Below are 17,991 nucleotides of genomic sequence, written 5' to 3'. Positions count from 1 at the left end.
GCCTCAGGTCATAATCCCAGCCAGTGTCGTGGGATCAAACTCCACGTTGGGCTCCCATCTGAGCGTGGAACCTGCTTAAGATTTTCTCTCCCTCTGCCCTTCCCCCTACTCATGTGCGCTCTCTCTCTCTCTCTCTCTCTCTCTCTCTCAGATTAAAAATAAAATGAAAGAAGGAAGGAAGGAAGGCTTAAAATGACTTAACTTTAGGGTCCAGAGCAAGGATAAAAAGAAGCCCAGACCCTTGAGAACTTATAGGGAGTTCCGCAGCCTGGATAATGAAGGAGATTCCTAGGTTGGCTTTGCTTTCAATAAGCTGCTGGTCATTTGACTGACTGATCACCCAGAAAAAATTAGAGTGTGTGCTAAGAACCAAATGAGTGGCCCTACTCGGGTAATCAGAATTGAAGTTATGTGGGGCATTTCACAGAGAGATGTACCTTGATTTGGCCTTGAAGGGTGGGCAAGATTCTTATGGGCATAGAGCAGAAAGGTGAAGATACTTTAACCGGGTGGATTGTTGGGGGAGACTGAGCAATCGGCGGCGGTGGGAGTGTGTTTAGTAAGTAAAGCAGCGAGGCAGGTCTCGGAGCAGCCAGCATTCAGGCCTGTGTGAGCTGTTTTGCTCACTAGCGGGACAGACCCTCTACGCGACAATTGACAGGAGCTGATTTGCAAGAGGCTTTTAACTATAGAACAGAGTCTTCTAGTGTCACCTGTGTCCCTTGGGGTGGGGTGGGGTGGGATGGGGTGATGGCAAGGGAGATAAAGATGAAGGAAAGTGGCTGAAGCAACTGTTTTCACAAAGGACTCTTCAGAACTCGGCAATAAGCTGTGTAGAGTCCCAAGAGGAGCAGCCTCTTCATTTCTACTCTGGAATGTGTGCAGCCCCAGCCCCATGAGGTTTAACGGGAACCTGGAACTATGTGAACGATTCACGGGAATGTTGCCTCTTTGGGACCATCAGGGGCTATCCCAGGCATGGTCTGTATTTCTGGAGGGCGCGGACCCCAGCAGGCACACTCCCGTGCTTTCAGAAGCCATAGACCTCGACTGGGGAGGCATGTCACATCATGACATGGGTTCTGGAGTCAGATTCCGGGTGCAAAGCCTGGTCATACCACTTTCTACCTGTGAGACTGGCAAATCACTCAACATCTTAAGCCTCTATTTCTCTGCCCAAGACATGGAGGTTAAGAGATATTAATAAAGGTTCAGAACAGCCCCTGGACTCAGGAAGCACATTGTAAGCGCTGGGTATTATTAGCTCTTCCCAATTACCATTAATCACGTAAATTGCTTTGTACAAAATATGGGTTTTATAGATGGTGGCTGTTGTGATGGTGATGATGATGAATAAATGTTTGTGAGCACGTGTAACTGTCCCTGGGGACTCCCCCTAAAAGCTAGGGAGAGCATTCAAGGGATGCAAAGACAAGGGAATTGCGTATGGGAGCAGTGTGTTACAAGGTTAGAAATGTCAAGGTGAGTTTTTTTATAGCTAAGGGTCACTTGGGGGAGAGCAGATGGAAATGACTGTTTACTATTACTTTACTTAAATTAATATTTCTGTATTAAGATAACAACTTTAAAATCTATTCTTTTTTAAGCCTTTAAGTTTAATTCACTAATCTCACCTATTTCAAAACCCAGGACATTTTAAGAGTCATTTTCAAAGGGCTCTCCTCTCCCTGAATGCAAGGTCTGCTGATGATCCCCTATCATTTGTATTTCCTGCTTCAAACTTTCCCAAGTGTGTCTGTCCTGCATGTGAGACTTTGAACTGTGATTAGGAGCTTGTGTCATATAGACAAAAGTTCAGTAGGTTAAAACCTGGCCTCATTATCTTTCCTCAAAGCTGCTCGTCCTTCTGTGGTCCCTGTCTTAATTAACAGTGTCTTTTGGATAGAACATCTTCAAATCCTTTTTATGTGACTTCTCAGGTCAATTCAACACATATTTATTGGGCACTTCTATATACCAAATGCCATGGTACTGGGGATACAGTAGGAAACATGGGCTTTGTCCTTCTTGAGAAGAGGCTGGTTAATGCTCCTTCAACTCAGCTAGAATACACTAAACTGCTTTAAACAGCTGCTTTACTCATAACGTTGTTAAATAACTGCTAAACATTTTAAACCACATTTATATATGTAATATATTTACTTTGCCTTTTAAACACTGTATTTAAATGCCTGACCTAACAAACAGAATGTCCTCATATAAATAATAATAACAACAACAGTAACTTCCTTATTGAGCATTCACTAAAAGTCAGGTACTATTCAAGCTCCTCTTTGAACTCATTAATTCCCTCCCAACAGTGTTGTGAAATAGGAGCTATTATTATATTTGTTTTACAGATAAGAAAACTCAAGCACAAGAAGTTTAAGTTACTTGCTCCTAGTCAGATATCTAGCAAATAGCTATTAATCTAATAACTTTTTATACATGTAATATATTAAACTTTAAATATAGTAATTGTCAAACTTTTTTTTTAAGTAGGTTCCATGTCAGAAAGAAAGAAAGAAAGAAAGAAAAGAAAGAAAGAAAGAAAGAAAGAAAGAAAGAAAGAAAAAGAAAGAAAGTAGGCTCCATTCCCAACGTGGGACTTGAACTCAGGACCCTGAGGTAGAGAGTCACATGTTGTAGCAGCTGAGTCAGCCAGGCCCCCAAACTCTCTCTTTTTTTTTTTTTTTCTCTTCAAACTCTTTTTTTTTAATATTTATTTATTTATTTATTTATTTATTTTGGTTTTATTTACATGCAAGTTAGTTAGCAATAATGCAATAATTGCAAATATATTGCAATAGTGCAATAATGATTTCAGGAATAGAATCCAGTGATTCATCCCCTACATATACCACCCAGTGCTCATCCCAGCAAGTGTCTTCCTTAACGCCCATTGCCCATTTAGCCCATCCTTCCTCCCACAACCCCTCCAGCAACCCTCAGTTTGTTCCCTGTATTTAAGAGTCTCTTCTGTTTTGTCCCCCTCCCTATTTTTATATTATTTGTTTCTCTTCCCTTATGTTCATCTGTTTTGTTTCTTAAATTCCACATATGAGTGAAGTCATAAGATATTTGTCTTTCTCTGATTAATTTCGCTTAGCATAATACCCTCTAGTTCCATCCACGTAGTTGCAAGTGGCAAGATTTCATTCTTTTGATTGCCAAGTAACACTCTATTGTATATATATACCACATCTTCTTTATCCATACATCTGTTGATGGACATTTGGGCTCTTTCCATGCTTTGGCTATTGCTGATTGCACTGCTATAAACATTGGGGTGCATGTGCCCCTTTGAAACAGCGCACCTGTATCCTTTGGATAAATACCTAGTGATGCAGTTGCTGGGTCATAGGGTAGTTCTATTTCTAATTTTTTGAGGAACCTCCACCAAACTCTCTTTCAATACTACTTGCAAACTAGTGAAAATCTCTAACACAAGTCTAAAATCAATTACTGAATTATATATTACACATTGGAATCACAAGGCTAATTTATCAGATTCACAAGGCTAATTTATCAGATTCTCTAATATAAAAAATTGTCTCCATCTTACAAACATTGAACATACCAAATTACATAAAATATTAGAGTTAATACAAAAATATGAATACTATGGATTTATTTCATCATCTTCATATTTAATTCTGAACCTTCTTAGGATTAAATGTCATTTACCATTCCAAGCAAATTGAGGTTACTGCTTCAAGCCGATTGAACTTGCCCTTGCAGGAGAATGAGCATTCCTGTCTCTGTAGGCTGAGATTGCTTTTGAGCCAAGATGTATCAGAGAGATTCTTCTGCCATCACTGTGAACACACCAAGTCTCTTCAATATAGTCTATGTCAACAGGGTTCTCCTACACCCTACCCTACCCTACAGATTAGATTCCCTATGATGCCTAAGCTAGTTCTTTCAAGACCTATTGATTACGTTATGAGGTTTTTAGGTTAGGTTATTAGGTAGATAAAAATTCTGGTAACCACGAGTTTCCCTCTCTTGATTAGATCCAATTGATCTATTTATTGGGTGATTACATTTGGCATCCTTTTCTTACTCTTGGTCTGCCACAATCCCTAAGGTCATTCTAATGACAAAAAAAAAGTAGGTTGAGCCAGGCTGTAGAAGGTCCTAATGGCCTTCTTAGGATTTGGGTCTTAATTCAGGGCAACAGTGGGTTTTTGACAGTTTTGAGCTACACTTACAAGATCAGAAGAGTGTAGATTCATCAAGAATCCAAATATGAACTGAGCCACTGATCCCTAGAGGGCACTCAAGGCTCCCCACTTCTTCACCCTCTTTAGGGTGGAGTCAGGATGGTGAGCAAGAAATTTCACCCCACCCCAAACTCATACCCACATCCACAGAGGTAGAAAAACTTGCTGAAACTGGAGAATATGGCTTAAGATACATTTTCTAGGGGTAGAGCCTTTAAAAGGTAGGAGGTTCCACACAAGTAGGTATAATCTCCCTTCCATCATCAACACATCCTGCGTGGCAACAGGGGTGTCCTTGCCCTACCTGGAGGCACCCAAGCCAGCATCCTCTCTTTTCACTTTCTATGAAGTTGCCACGCCCTGGGGCTGCAGCCCCACCTATGACAGCTTGGACAGCCCCAGCCTTTGGGCAAAAAAGCTTCAGATGTGTCTTTCTGTCCAATTTCTCTGGTGAGAGTGGCTTTTTGTGCCACTAGGAAGTAAACTTCTAAGACTCATGTGTGGGCATTGAGTGGGGGAATAGACAGAGATGATCAGAGTCCAGCCTGAGTTTTCTCATTTCTGCATTGTGGTTTGAGGCCAAATACCCGGCTAATCATAAAGTTCTCTTTTGTCATTGTTGTGTCATTGTTCCCTTTCCTTATATTTCCCCCAGGACCTCTTGGGAAGGGGAGATGGCTGATGAAGACAGGGTTCAGCATTTCTAGATCTCCAACCAGATTATCTCCTCTATACCCTGTTAATAACAGTCCTTGAAAGATATTCTGAACTGCCTAACAGACCAGAATTAGGCTGGAAATGTTTAAAAGAAATGAAAAGAAAAACCAATGGGGGAAATAAAGGAAAATTCGCCACTGCTTGGTAACTAATGAGATACTGAGGAACTAGGAGGGCAAAGGTCAGAGGTAATTCCAAGGTTTTAAGAACCAAGTGATGGAAAGATGGCGGTATCATTGACAGTCATCTAAAGGGACAGCCAATTTAGATGGAAAGAGGATGTGTTTGGTTTCAGACAGATTGAGTGACGGGTAGCAACAGGGAAGCCATATGTTTTGGGAAGATGACTCTGGGCATAGGCAGCAGCGTGGAGTGGAGGTGGGGAAGGCTGAGGAAGAGCAGTCAGGCATAATGCAAACTGGTGGTTCCAGTAGCATAGAAAGGAGGGAAAGATTTGAGAGACATTGGGAAGAAAGCCTGATCAGGGCTTGGAGACTGATTAGATATTGAAGGTAATGGAACAAGTGAGTTATCCAGTAACTCCCTAATACTTACATAATAGCTTTAGACAGTTACTCTTTTTTAGTATCATCCACTCATTTATTTATTCAACAAATACCTTGTAACAGTCACCTTTGGGTATGACTTGGCTAACCGGAGAGATTTCCCTTCTGTGGAAACTTCCCCCATTCACAGAAATGACCCCCAGAAGTCACAACTGTACTTAAAGACCCTCGCCCACCATTGCTGAATGACCCAGGCATGCATTGACCCAAGCTATGCCACGTATATTCTCTGTTCTGGCAATTTAGCATGTTTAGCTAAGAGACACAGACAAATCATGCTGGAGTTGACTCACATTAATGGTGCCGTTAGAGAAAAGATTCATGAACACCACTCAGGTCCCCAAGGCTCCAATATCTCTCTAGTATCTTCTGGCCACAGATGATAAGTCTAGAAGTAGGTACCTGACTCAAGTTGGGCTGATCAGATCCTTGCCTTGAGATTTCAAAATTGTAATTGAGATTTCTCTCTCCTCTCTCTCTCACCCCCTCTCTCTTCTTCCTTTGCAACTTTTTTAACTTTGGGAGTTGTAAGCAAAGGCCATTGTCCACCAAATGAACTAACTGGGAAGCAGAGACCGTCCGCCAGTAGTGAGAGAAGCAGACACAGGAGAGGATTTCCTAGGGTCCCCACAGTGCTCTAGCCCCTAGTCCTCTTCCTGATATTCACAGGATCCTGGCCCATGAGTTTCATAAGTTCCTGAATATTCTATTAAATTGCCTTTTTTGCTTAAAGGACTTTGAGTAGAGTTTCTGATGGGTAAACACTTCCTAAAGAGTTCTGATGAATGTACATCTGATGTGTATGAGGCTCTGGGCAAGGCATCAGGGCTCCACTAGGGATCAGGCTTGGTTCTGTGCTCAAGTTGCTTAGAGTAGGGGGGAGAAGATAAATTCTGTTATCAATAACTACGATACAGGAAGAAGAGAAAATCCATCAAAAATGTACAAAGCAATCTCTTTGGGGACTTAGAGGAGGCCCAGTACTGCTAACCGTAGGTTAGGCTAGAAAGAGGCAAGCAGGGAGTCACTGACTCTCAGGGTCATGTGAGGGCAGGGTCGGCACTTGCATGACCCTGAGAGTGATTACCGCCTTAAATTTTGCAACTTAGGCACCTTTCTTGGCTCATCACACTCCTGGCCCTGGCTAACAGTGAGTGTCAGAAGGACTTCATAGAAAAGTTAGTACCTGAGCTGAACCTAGGGAAGAAAGGAGTTGGACTTGGGGCAGGGTCATATAACTCAAGGTAAAGTAACATTATAAAAAAATACTCCCGTGAGAACACAAAAGGGTTGCTCTAGAATCCTCAGACTCTCAAGTATGACTTAAGTATACACAGCATGGAGGAGGAGGAGAGAGAAAAAGGAGGGATTCGGCGAGCAATGAGAAAATAGCGAAGACTGTTAAGCTAGGAAATGACATAATGAGAGCCCTACTTAAGAAGATTAATTGAACAGAATAGCATGAACTAAAAAGGAAGGGCTAAGGTCAGGACGGACAGAGGCTATTGTGTTAATCCAGGCAGAAGGGTGAAAGTCTAAACAAATTGGCACTGGGAATGGGGAGACTGTAGGAAAAACAATATACAATTAATATAACTTGCCAATTGATTTGATGCTGGAGACAAGGGAAGAGAGGAATTCGAAACACTGCTAAACTCTATGTGGCTGTAACGAAGGATGAAAAGCATTTGATGATGTCTAAAATACATACATGAAAAATGCAAGCAGAGCTGTGTATATGGTATGCTATTGTATTGTTTTAAACTTTTGCTGGTTTTTTGTTGTTGCTTGAGTATAACTGACATATCATTATATTAGTTTCAGGTATATAACGTAATGATTTGGTATTTGTATACATTATGAAATGGTCACCGCAAGAAGTCTAGTTACCATCTGTTACCATCCAAAAGTTAAAAAAATTATTTTTCAGGGCGTCTGAGTGGCAGTTAGTTAAGTGTCCAACTCTTGAGTTCGGCTCAGGTCATGATCTTGAAGTCTGTGGGATTGAGCCCCACGTCGGGCTCTGTGCTGACAGCACGGAGCCTGCTTGGGATTCATTCTCTCTCTCTCTCTGTCTCTCTCTCTCTCTCTTTCTCTCTGTCCCTACCCTGCTTTCTCTCTTTCAAAATAAATAAACAAACATTAAAAAAAAGTTTTTTTCTAGTGATGAGAACTTTTAAGATTTACTTTCTTGGCAACTTTCAAATACGCACTGCAATGTTATTGACTATAGTCACCATGCTGTACATTACATCCCCGTGACTTATTTGTTTTATAACTGGGAGATTGTACCTCTTGACCCCCTTCACCCATTTCACTCACCTCCCGACCCCTTCCCCTCATCATTTGTATTTTGAAAAGGGAAAGAATGTAAGTAAAGATATTTTTTACATATGCAAAATATAGGCATATATCTCTAAAGGAATACACACAAAACTTTGGCATTAGTGGCCTGTTGAGAAGGGAAATGGATGGTTGGGGTTCAGCAGTGGGAGAGTCTTTTCAATGTTCATCAATGAACCTTTTGAATTTTGAACCATTTGGATATATTACTTGGCGAAAACAATCCCTAAAATTGCTGAACAGAAATGCAAGCCCAAAGATAAGGCTGAAGTATGGAACTGGTGACAGCAGCTCCATTAACAAAAATAAAGACAAGAAGAGATGTTCATTGAGAAAAAAATGGTATGTTTCAATTATGACCTACTGAGACCGAGATGCCAGTTGTACAAACATCCAGTTGGAGGCATCCGGCTGGCAGTGGAGGAGGGGAGAACTAACCAACACAAGGTCATGAAAGACCTTTGCCAGAATAGTCACTGGAATGGGGCAAACAAACCAGAATTCACGGGGTGGCTGGCTGGTTCAGTCAGTAGAGTATGTGACTCTTGATCTCAGAGTTATAAATTCAAGCCCCGTGTTGGGTGTGAGAGATTATTTAAAAATAAACTCTTAAAAAAGAAAAAGAAAAAAGAAACCAGAATTCAAAGCGTAGCAGACTAAAGGGGAAATGGGAAAGGAGAGGTAACTGGAGTATGCTGTTCCTTTAAGAATGATGGATAAAAAGGAGTATTGGTGAGGTTGGGTTGTGGTAGCTGGAGAGAGCTAAAGTCAAGGTAGAATGAGGGAGAGTTGAACATATTTTTAGGTTTCTGGAAAGGATCCAGCAGAAAAAGGAAGTTTGAAAGTACAGGAAGAGGGAGGAATTGATGGAGCAAGGGCCCTAAGGAGGAGAGAAAGCACAAGTGTGGGATGAGGCTGAAGGGAGGTGAGGCACCTCCACATTTAAGAGAAGCCAGAAGGAAAGAAGGAAGGACAGAAGGAAGGACAGGTGAGGATATAGATGTGATGTGAATGTTTGTAAGGGGTTCATGAGTGAGGATTCAAGCCGGTTAGTCCTTGTTTTCTCTGTGAGGCAGGGACTAAGTCATCTCTTGAAAATGGGACCCAACAGTCAATAGTCCAAAGGTGTGGAACAGGCCTTGCTTGGGGAGAAAGCACCACACGAGGGCAGACAAGAGGGCTGACCACTAGTGCTAACAGCCCAACTGAAATGAGGACCCACTCATGTGGTGGCACCGATCAACGTGGTTTATAAAGCACTTCCTGTGACTTTCCATAGCAGCCCATAGACACTCAGGTGGCCAATACATACTTTTGTTTGCTTCTTTGGGGCTTTCTCTTTTCTTGAGAGTCAACTTAGGTTTGTTTGTTTTTAACTGTGGTAAAATACATTATATTGGTTTGGTCAGGCTGCTATGACAAAACACCACAGACTTGGTAGCTAACACAACAGAACTTTATTTTCTCACAATTCTGTAGGTTAGAAGTGTGAGCTCAAGATGTCAACAGGTTTGGTTTCTTCTGATGTCTCTCCTCCTTGGCTTGCAGAAGGCAACCTTCTTGATGTGTGTTCATATGGTCGTCTCTCTATGCATGCAACTGCCTGTCATATGTCTCTCTATGTGTCCAAATTTTCTCTTCTTATAAAGATACCGGTCATATTGGATGAGGGCCATTTAACAACCCCATTTAACTTAATTACCTCTTAAAAGGCCTTATGTCCAAATACAGTCACAATTTGAGGTACTGGGAGTTAGGACTTCAACAAATGAATTTTGGAGAGATGCAATTCAACTCATAACATGTATATAATATAAAATTTATTATCTTAACCATTTTTAAATGTAGTTGTTTTGTTTACATATACATTATAGCTCATGAATCTTACTTGCTTTCTATAGTAAGAAGATATCTCAGGGCCAAATAACATCTTTCAGGCTCATTTTTGCTACATAATAACAATCAGCCATTCCTATAAAAATCTCAGGTTCCTATTAGAAAGTATTTAGGGACCACAATCTAGACACTAGGAGTGATCATTGCTACCGGGTTGTCATCTTCAATGGATAATGCTCTGAAATAAGTATTTTTTTTTTTAATTTTTTTTTTTCAACGTTTATTTTATTTTTGGGACAGAGAGAGACAGAGCATGAACGGGGGAGGGACAGAGAGAGAGGGAGACACAGAATCGGAAACAGGCTCCAGGCTCCGAGCCATCAGCCCAGAGCCCGATGCGGGGCTCGAACTCACGGACCGTGAGATCGTGACCTGGCTGAAGTCGGACGCTTAACCGACTGCGCCACCCAGGCGCCCCAGAAATAAGTATTTTTTAAAAGAACAAAAAAGGGGGGGTACCTGGGTGGCGCTGTCAGTTAAGTATCGGCTTTGATTTAAGCTCAGGTCATGATCTCAAGGTTCGTGAGACCAAACCCCACATCAGGCTCTGCCCTGACCACGTGGAGCCTGCTTGGAATCCTCTCTCTCCCTCTCTCTCTATCCCTCCCTCCCTATCTTCCTCTCTCAAAATAAATAAACCTTAAAAAAAACACACACACACAGAACAAAAAGGGTTTACACTGATACTTTCTCTTCAAATTTAACCTTACAATTGTTTACTTAACCTTATCAGCTTTGTACTTATATCACTTTTCTCTTCCACTGAAAAAAACTAGTTCCTAACAACAGTAAAACAATTACCTATTTGCTTTACCATAAAAGCAGAAATCCTAGGGAGTTAGGTCCCCAAGAATAACCCTCCATCGACGAATGGGTGGGAACTGGAGGATAACTACCCCAGCTTCCTCATTGCTTCTTTGGTACCACGTGAGGCGTGTTATACACTGTTTCCCAGAGTTCTGCAGTGGGGTCCAGCTTCGATGCCATGTCATTCACGTAAAAGAGTTTCAAAGTGATACTACCAACATTGCTCTTTATGGTGAGACTACTGAACAAAGGTTAAGATTTCTTTGCAGCTTTATATGTCTTTAAAAAAATATTCCTCCAAGGATGTGTAATCAAAATAGTATGATCTAAAGTGACTTGCAATAATTTTTTGTCTCTTTGTTGTGACACCAACTTGATATACATTTAGGCTCATTTATTCCTGCTGTGCTCAAAACTGGGTACTGGCCACCTGAGAGTCTGTGCATACTGCTGCGGAAAATAATGGGATTTTATTTGGTTTTATTTTTGAATACATAAAACATGTAAATGATTGCAAAGCTGAAAATATAGAACAAAATATATTCAGTCTTATTTTCAGCCTAGTGCCTTTCTCTCATCCTGGCCTGGATAATCATTTTATTAGTTTTTATTTCTCCTTCTGATAGTTCTTCTTGCAAAATAAGCACATATAAACATACACACAAACCTTTGTTTCAATACACATTTACATTTCTTGAACAGAGTGTAACATTTTAGAGTTAATGTTTAAGTAGTATATCATTTTTTATTCTTTTACTTTCAACCTGTCTCTTTATATTTAAAGTGTATTTCTTGTAGACAGCAAATACTTGGAATTTGCTTTTTGGTCCAGTCTGATGATCTCTGCCTTTTAATTGAGGTATTTACACCATTTCCATTTAATGTAATTACCAATATGGATGTTTTAAAATTTATCATCTTGTAAACTGTATATTATTTATTCCATCTGTTTCCTGCTCCATTTTGTTGTTTTTGTTGTTTTATTTTAGAGAGAGAGAGAGAGAGAGAGAGAGAGAGTGCAAGCAGGGGAGAGGGGCAGAGGGAGAGCAAGTGAGAGAGAGAGGGGGAGAGGGAGAGAGAAAGAGAATCCTAAGCAGGCACCATGCTCAGCCAAGCCTGACTCAATGTTCAATCTCACAATCCTGAGATAATGACCTGAGCTGAAGTCAAGAGTGGGATGCTTAACAAACTGAGCCACTCAGCCACCCCTTTCCTACTCTATTTTTGTATTTGCCCATCTTCTTTTAGATTGAGGATTTATTTTTCTTTTATGAGTCTACTTTAGCTCCACTATGCATTTATTAGTTTGACCTCTTTATTTTTTTAGTGGTTGTTCTAGATTTTACAAATATGCACCTTTAATTTAACACAGTCTACCTTTATTTGATGTTATATCACTTCATGTTTAATATAAGGACTCAACTACAATAAAAACCCATTTCTGGCTGCCTGTCCTTTCTGCTATTTTTGTCATAGGTTTCTCATCTATATATGTTATAAACATCACAGTAAATTATCCTATTTTCTTTAACAATGAACTATATTCATAATGAATTTTAAAATGAGAGGGAAACATATGAAAAGATGCTCAAAATCATTTGTTATTAGGGAAATGCAAATTAAAACAGTAATGAAATACCACTAGATACCTATTAGAATAGCTAAAATCCAAAAAAAAATGAGCAATACCAGTTGCTGGTGAAGCTGTGGTAGGAAAACCTAAACTGGTTGACAAAGTGCTGGAAGCTAAGTGTGGACAAATTTGGGAGTAAAACTCTAGGGGACCCAGTATTAGGGGACTGCCATATTTTTGTGCATTTTACCTCTGCCAGGTTCCCAAATAAGGAGAGGGGCACCTGGGTGGCTCACTTGATTAAGCATCCGACTTTGGCTCGGGTCGTGATCTCACAATTTGTGAGTTCGAGCCCCACATCGGGCTCTGTGCTGATTGCTCAGAACCTGGAGTCTGCTTTGGATTCTGTGTTTCCCTCTCTCCCTGCTCCTCACCCACTCATTCTCTCTCTCTCTCTCTCAAAATAAATAAACATTAAAAAAGAGAGAAAGAAAATAAGGAGAAAAATACCCTCATGTTTTTTGGAGGGGTTGTTGGGAGGTAGAGTGCCATTTTGAAAAATTCCCAGAATATTCTCTTCTCCTCAAGAAAAATTATTTCACCAGAGCCTAACTGACCCAGGGGAAGGGAAATACCAAACCCTAGCCCCCTTCTAGCCGTTCTGTCTCCCCTAAAGGGAGGCTGAAGAGATTGAGTAGCACGTGTAAAGGTCACAGCCCAGGAGTACAGGCTCACTAAAAGACCAAGATGTAGTCATAGGACTTTCTGATGTTCCCCTCCACACAACAGCCCAAGCATCAGAACCAGACCCAGATATGACAGCGATACTAGAATTATCAGACCGGAATTTAAAATAACTACGATTAATCTGCTAAGGACTCTCATGGAAAAAGTAGACAACATGTAAAAACAAGTAGCGTATGCAGAGAGATGGAAATTCTAAGAAACAATCAAAAAGAAATGCTAGAAATCAAAAACACTGTAACAAAAATGAATGGCTTTGATAGCGTGGTAGATAGTAGACTGGACGCAGCTGTGGAAGGAATCAATGAGCTTGAAGATAAGTCAATAGAAATGTCCAAAACTTAAATGCAAAGAGAAAAGATACTGGGGGAAAAAAACCCAGAACAGAATATCCAAGAACTGTTGGGACCATTCCAAAGAGTGTAATGTACACATAAATGAAATACCAGAAGAAGGAAGAGAGAAAGGAAGAGAAGAAATAGCTGAAGCAACAGTGGCTGAGAAGTCCTCAACATTACTAACAATGTATCCATCTTGGCTCTTTTGGCCCTGTTCCAATTAAGGACAGACCAGAAATCCTAGGGAGTTAGCTCCCCAAGAAAAGCCCTCCATCAGCAAATGGGTGGGAGCTGGAAGATAATTACCCCAACTTCCTTGCTCCTTGGTTGGGACCGTGTGAGGCATATTCTACACTGTTTCCCAGAGTTCTCCAGTGGGGTCCAGCCTCCATGCCCACAGTAGGACCCTGCTCTATCATATACCTTCTGTTGCCTTCCTTCCCTTCCCTGTCTCACTTGCCCATTTCCAGCAGGGCTTCTTGGGATCACTTCCCAGATGGAAGGCTTGCACTCAAATCCTTGGCCACAAGATTGCTTTCAGGGGTAGAACCTAGTACATATAGGTATGTTCATTATGATGTATTACTTCCATAATAGAGGAAGACTTGAAAAAAGAATCACCCCATCTATAAAGTGTTTTCAAGCATGAGCCTAAAGACAACATTTTAGCCAGTGTATTATCTAAATAGCCAGTCATTTGATGTATTTGGAGGGCAGGGAACGGAGGAGTTACATGAGGGAGAGTTCTTTAAGTTGGATATTTGATATTATGGTGACCAGGCCGACTGTAATGCAGAAACAGGAAAACTTGTAATCTAGTTGTGGCCCCATTATCCATTGACCATGTGCCATGTTTTTTTGTTTTTTGTGTTTTTATGTGCCATGTTTTTTGGACCTAAAGAACAGAGAAAACAAAACATTGTCCCTTTATGCAAATAAATCAAGAGTATAAACTGCTTTGAGGTCTCTGGAATTCAAGATATATTGTTATGCTATTGTTTGAACAGCTAGGTGAAGTTTACTTTGTATTTTTACTTGACATATATTCACATTGCTAAGTATTTTAAAGATGACCTTAAATACTGGGTAAATATTAGATTTTAATATATTTTTAAATTATAGAGAAAGTGACTAAAACTCTGAATGGGAAAAAATTATCTCACTAAATTTAAGACCATCTAAATGTTTGTGAAGGAAAATAGAAGAACACGTATTAAAATTATAAACTGATTTGTATTTAAATTGATAAGATAGGCTAGGGGTTTTGTTTGTTTCTGTTTTTCAAAATTTTGTTTGTATGATTACATTATTTTCATAACGAATACAATATTTGAGAAGAAAGTTTGCTTCTGCAAACAATACAAGATTTAATTAAAGAAGACTTACTTTAATATTCATCTGTCTGCTTATTTAATTTGAAATTTCCACAATAGGAACAGAAGACTCAGGAAACACTTTGCAAAATGCTGTCAGCCACTGGGTTATTAAGCAGGATCTCCTCATAGATTTTTTTAAAGTTTATTTAGAGACAGAGAGAGAATGGGCGAGGGGTGGAAGAAGAGGAAGAAAGAATCCCACTGAGTGCAGAGCCCAACACAGGGCTTGAACCCATGAACTGTGAGATCATGACCTAAGTCAAAAACAAGAGTCAGATGCTTAACCAACTGAGCTATCAGGTGTCCCTCCTCCTAGATTTTTTTAAATATTTAATTCTCTTGAAGTTTATATATTTAATTTGAGAGAGAGACAGAGACAACATGAGCAGGGGAGGGGCAGAGAAAGAGAGAGAGAGAGAGAGAGAGAGAATCCCAAGCAGGCTCCACACCACCAGCGAGGGGCCTGATGTGGGGCTCAAACCCACAAAACTGTGAGGTCATGACCTGAGCCAAAACTAAGAGTCGTACGCTTAACCGACTGAGCCACCCAGGCGCCCCACATAGATTTTTTTAAAGTATATTTTTAATAAACTTTTATTTTATTTTTAAAAATTTTTATTTAGAGAGAGAGAGACAGAGTGCAAGCAGGGGAGAGGCAGAGAGAGAGGGAGACATAGAATCCGAAGCAGGCTCCAGGCTCTGAGCTGTCAGCACAGAGCCCAACGCGGGGCTCAAACTCATGAACCACAAGATCATGACCGGAGATAAAGTTGGATGCTTAACCAACTAAGCCACCCAGGCGCCCCTTAATAAACTTCTAAATGATGTATAATATAAAAGGGCAAAAGCTAGACATGCGGAGGTCAGTGAAATTTCAGTCAGCTCACCTGTGTAACAGCCATCCTGTTGGAGAACTAGAACATCCCCAGCACCCCAGAATCCCCCATCGTGCCCCCTCCCAGTCATTACTACTCAGTCATCAGCCTGAGTGGGTGGCAACCATCAGCCTGACTTCTAACATCGTAGATTAGTTGGCTGTTTCCGAAGTTTATGTAAATGGAATTTACAGTATGAGTTCTTTTCTGTCCTGTTTCTTCAGCATATTTTGTGAGCTTACCATGTCCTATGTATAAGTGTAGCTCCTTCTCACCGTTTATGACTCTGCCACAATTTATTTATTGTACTGTTCTGGGTATTTGAGATGTTTCTGGTTTGGCATTATTATTAATGTTTGTACATTCTTGTGCACGTCTCTGGATGCACATGTACATAGGCAGTTCTATTAAGGAAATACCCAGGAGTGGAAGTTCTGGATCATCGGGTATGTGTTATGTTCAATGTTAGTAAATACTCTCAGTTTTCTAAGAAGGTTATACCAATTTCCACCCCACCAGCAGCGTGTGAAAGTCGTAGTCAATCCACATTCTTTGTCAGTACTTGGTATTTTCTGATTGTTGTCTTTCTGGTGGGTAGGTGTGGTATCTCGTGGTGATTTCAATTTGCATTTCCTTGTTGACGAAAGAGGTTAAGCACCTTCTTCCATCTTACTGACCATTTGTGTGACTTGCGAAATGTCTATTGAAGTGTTTTGCTCAGTCTTCTATTGAGCTGTACCTTTTTCTTATTGATTGGTAGGAGTTGTTTATATAACCTGGATGCGAGTCCTGTGTGGGTTATATATCGCACAAAAACCTTCTCCTACTCTGTGATTATCACTTCACTCTCTTCATGGTGAACTTTCATAAACACAATAAATTTTTTTCTGAATGGTTAGCGCTTTGTGTATCCTGTTTAAGAGATCTTTGCCTACCCTAAGATATTGAAGATAGTTTCCTATATTGTCTTCTTGAAACTGTATTATTTAAATTTTCACATTTAGATCTACTATGTACATGGAATATATGTTTGTATTATGATGTGAAGTAAAGGTCAAGCTGCTTTTTTTTTTTTAACATAAGGATATTCACTGGACTCAGCATCATTTATTGATGACTGTCCTTTCTGCACCATTCTGCTTTGCCAATACATGAAACAAGTGATTGTATATATGTGAGTCCATTTCTGGATTTGGGCTCTATTCTGTGCCGGTAGACTTCACAGATTTTTTTAACTCATGAAAGACTTTCAGAAGGAGAAAGGAAAAGTTTAGGGGCATTCATTTTAAATGTATATAAATTGTAAAATTTATTACTATCATTTTATTTGTTTTAATTTCAAAGTTATTGGTTTTTCTCTTTAAAAACAAATATTCAAAAGTATCAGCCACTTTTTTTTTTCAGTTATATAGATTATTATAGATAAAGGGATGCTGAGGTCAAATCCAGCAAACTTCAAAATGATTCTTCACGGGGTGCTTTGTGCCAAATGTTTAAGGCACTAAGATTTGCATATAATCTTTTCTTTTCTTTTCTTTTCTTTCTTTTCTTTTCTTTTCTTCTCCTTTTTGAGAGAGAGCATGAGCAGGAGCAGGGGAGGGGCGGGGCGGGGGGGGGGGGGGCGGGGAGAGAATCCCAAGCAGGGATCCCGCACTGTCAGCGAAAAGCCCGGGGCTGCATCTCACTAACTTCCAAACTGTGAGATCATGACCGGAGCCAAAATCAAGAGTCCGACACTTAACCAGGCACTCCTTGAGTATAATCTTTTAAAATTATTCCAACCAAGGTTAAAAATGTTTTCTTAGAAACGTATTTGTCTAGAAAGCATTTTATATACAAATAATTTTTAGATTCCAATAACAATAGCATACATTTCATAGTTTAAGTGCACTGGGATATGAAATGTGGAATTTAACTTTGGTATCTTTGTAGGGAAGTGTCAGCCGCTTTGTTTTGTTCTGTTTTGTTTGTTTCATACTAGTTTAGGGGTTCCATTTTCACTCTTCAATAGATTTTATGTATTTCTCATATGCTGCTTCACTCATTAATGCATCCAGTTCTGAAGCATTACTGAGTGTTCTCTTGATCAGCCAACCATTTTCATAACAAGATTTGTTGATAAGTCCTGGATTTTCTACAAGAGCTTCATTAATTTCAGTTACTTCTCCTGATAGAGAATAGAATTCACAAGCAGCCTTCACACTTTCCAAAGCACCAAACTCATCTTGTTTGGTCAATTGTGTCCGAAGTTCAGGCAGACTGCAGTAAACAACATCTCCCAAAGCTTCCTGTGCAAAATTGCTGATTCCCACTGTTCCTATACCATTTTCTCTTGTCACCTGTTCATGTTTGTGAATTTACACACAGACAGCAGAGTGGAGCCCAGCAGAGCGTCCTAGACGGCGCCCTGCTCAGCCTCCAGCCTCCACACCGCTTGTAGCGCCATTATTATTATTATTTTTAATGTTTATTTATTTTTGAGAGAGAAAGTGCAAGGGGGGAGGGTCAGAGAGAGATGGGGACAAAGCAT

This window comes from Panthera uncia, chromosome A2 (genome assembly GCF_023721935.1).
Source record: "Panthera uncia isolate 11264 chromosome A2, Puncia_PCG_1.0, whole genome shotgun sequence".
Classification (NCBI taxonomy): domain Eukaryota; kingdom Metazoa; phylum Chordata; class Mammalia; order Carnivora; family Felidae; genus Panthera; species Panthera uncia.
The sequence above is the reverse complement of the archived record's forward strand: the minus strand, read 5'-3'. Positions refer to the sequence as shown.